Below are 3,202 nucleotides of genomic sequence, written 5' to 3' on the forward strand. Positions count from 1 at the left end.
GGTGAGGGTACACCTTCATGGCGGATGGTTGGGAGCAAAATGTAGTTGTGGAAGGTGTGGGGTAATTTGCAGACAGTTTAATAAAGCGTGCAGTGAAAGAATATTTGTCGTATGACATATTTGGTGGGTGGAAAGACGACCTCAGTACATAGACTAAAAGTAGCATTGTGGGCAATGCAGAGCAGGAGAAACATTGTAGCATCGTGGACAATGCAGAGCAGGCGAAACATTGTTCAGCATTCAACTGTTGTAGCAAAGGCTGTTCTATTTTTGGATTGTTATTCAGGGGAGAGCGCGAACGCAGTCCCCCACTACCACAAATTCTGCAGTCGATAATCCCACGTTTGGGGACATCGCAGGCGTCAGCAGACCCGCAGTGCAATGGGCTAGCCTCGTCCTGGGCGAACCACCTTCTTGATCATGGTTTCACCCCTGCTAGGTAAGTATGCTTATGCAGTCTCACACTCTGCCATCCCACATCAGCTACTACACTTCACAGTCACACTCACTCAGTTTTCAAACTCAGAACCTCGCCTTGTTCACATTTTGCTTCCATTCCACAGGAGTTATTTCTCATGTATTACACTCCATACTTGAATATCCCTCTAGCTACAGAACGAAAGTTGTTTACTTCGGAGAGTCTCTGTTTCGATTTGCATGCTACCCTTAAAAGGCAATGAACCGTCCTCCTACAGGGTTGTCCGGAATTCGGATAATCGCCAGCTGGTGGGGCTGTTCCCTTCGCTCTCAAGCTGACTCACTCCACTGACAAGACAAGGGGGCGTCACAATGCATCTACCAACATATTGCTGATTTCAGAAAACTCCGTGCATGGGATGTGGGCTTGGCTAGCATTCATTACTCATCCCTAAAAAGCCGTCGGACAGCCCTCTTGAACCACGGTAGTCCATGTTTTGCAGTTGCTCCCACAGAGAATTCCAAGATGTTGACCCAGCGACGGTGAAGGATATATTTCCAAGTCAGGATGGTGGGTGGCTTGGAGGGCAATTTCCAGGTGGTGGTCTTCCCATGTATCTGCTGCCATTGTGGTCGTGGGTTTAGAAGGTGCTGCCCAAGCAGATGTGGTGAGTTCCTGCAGTGCACCTTGTAGATGACGCACACTGTTGCTGCTGTGCATCGGTGATGGAGGGAGTGAATGTTTGTGGAAAGGATGCCAATAGAGGAGGCCGCTTTCCTCTGGATGGAGTTGAGCTTTTGACCGGTGCTGGATCTGCACTCATCCAGGCAAGCGGGGAGTGTTCCGTCATATTCCAGACTTTGGTGGACAGGCATTAGGGAGTCATGAAGCGAGTCAGTCGCCGTAGGCTTTCTAACCTCTGACCTGCTCTCAGGCCCATAGAACCATAACATTCGTACAGCGAAAGAAGAGACCATTTGGGCCATCGAGCAATAGCGACCATTTGAAAAAGCACCAGGTCCACTCCTCCGACCTAACCTACACTTCCTTGGACACTAAGGGACAATCCACCTTACTTGCATATCATTGGACTGTGAGGGGAAACTGGAGGCACAGGGAGAAAGTGCAAACTCTATACAGGCAGTCCCCGAAAGCCAGAATTGAATCGGGATCTCTGGCGCTATGAGGCAGCAGTGCCACCGTGCCCTGCTCTTGTAGCCACATTATTTATATGGCTAGTCTTGTGCAGTTACTTGTCAATGGATGTTGGAACCCCAGAATGTTGAGAGTGGGGGATTCAGTGATGGCAATGCAGTTGAATGTTGGTGGTCGATCGTTAGATTCTCTCTTATTGAAGATTGTCATTGCCTTGCACTTTTGTGGCGCCAATGTTACTTGCCAGTTGTCAGCGCAAGCCTAGCTATTTTCCAAACAGTATAAGGGGGACTGAGGGAGAGAAATTCATGCAGAGTCCAATGAATTATTTTCACCCAATTGATGAGAAACCTACCGGAGGAGAAGCAATTCTTGACATACCCATTGGGAACAAAGCAACTGGGTGAAGTGACATTTGGTGACCATACCGGGGATAGTGATCACAATTCAGTTAGATTCAGTATTGGCATGGAAAAGGTCAGAGATAAAGCAGGAGCACTGATTTTGTACCGGAGCAAGGCAAATTGGGTAGAATTGAAAAGGGATGGCTGAGGTCGACTGGAAAGCATGGCTGGAGGATAAACCTGTGGAAGTCCAGTGGGAAGCACTGAACGGAGAGATCATAAATGTACAATGTAGACATGACCTCGCCAAAAATAAGACTGGTGCTGCCGCTTGGTTGTCTAGACGAATACAGGAGAAGATCAAACAGAAAAATAAAGCATATGATCGGCATAATGGTAAGATAAGCACTGTAAATAGTCTTTTATAAGAAAGTTGCCAGGGCTAGAAAAGTATGGCTACGCGGAGAGATTGGATAGGTTGAGGTTATTTTCCTCGGAACAAAGAAGACTCAGGGGTGACTTAATTGAGGTGTACAGAACTATGAGGGGGAGAGATTGGTTGGACAGGATAAAACTGGTTCCTTTGGTGGAGAATTCTAGAACCGGGGGATATAGATTCAAGATGAGTGGTAGAATGTCTAGAGGGGATGTGAGGAAAAACGATTTTACACAGAGGGTAGTGGAGCCTGTAATTCGCTGCCATAGTTGATGGTGGAGGCAGAAACTTACACTCTTAAATGTACCTGGATCTGCACATATAGTGCTCTAAGCTACAGGGCTATGGTTTGAGTGAAGTAAAATGGGATTAGAAATGGCACCTAGGTGTCCTCATGGTGGCATGAATAAGTGGGCCGAATGGCCTCCTTCTGTGCTTTAACTTTTCTATGATTGTACAATCCTAGGACTTGCTGCATTTGCAAGTGGACTGCTTCAGTGTCTGAGTATCCGTGAATGGCGCTGAACAGCGTGCAATCTTTATTGAACATTACCACGTCTGACCTTATTTTGGAACCTGGGTCATTGATGAAGCAGCAGAAGATGGTGGGCTGAGGATACTACGCTCAGGACTCATGCAGTCATGTTCCAGGACTGCGATGAGTGACCTCCAACAACCACAGCCATCTTCTTTTTTTGCTTGGTATAACTCTAACCAGTGAGAGTTTTCCCCATGATTCCCATTGACTCCAGTTTTGCTAGGGCTCCTTGAAACAATACACGACCAAATACTATCATGGTGTCAAGAGGAGTTACTCTCACCTCGCTTCTGGAGTTCAGCTGTTTTGTC

At 47.1% G+C, this 3,202-nt stretch overlaps 1 non-coding gene across 1 annotated transcript; it reads right to left on the reverse strand.

Moving 5' to 3' along the window:
- Positions 1 to 283: 283 nt before the first annotated feature.
- On the reverse strand, positions 284 to 447 carry LOC140390732 (U1 spliceosomal RNA). The gene has a single exon (XR_011934790.1). It is a non-coding gene; the product is annotated as a U1 spliceosomal RNA (small nuclear RNA).
- Positions 448 to 3,202: the final 2,755 nt, after the last annotated feature.

This window comes from Scyliorhinus torazame, chromosome 14, assembly GCF_047496885.1.
Source record: "Scyliorhinus torazame isolate Kashiwa2021f chromosome 14, sScyTor2.1, whole genome shotgun sequence".
NCBI classification, from domain to species: domain Eukaryota; kingdom Metazoa; phylum Chordata; class Chondrichthyes; order Carcharhiniformes; family Scyliorhinidae; genus Scyliorhinus; species Scyliorhinus torazame.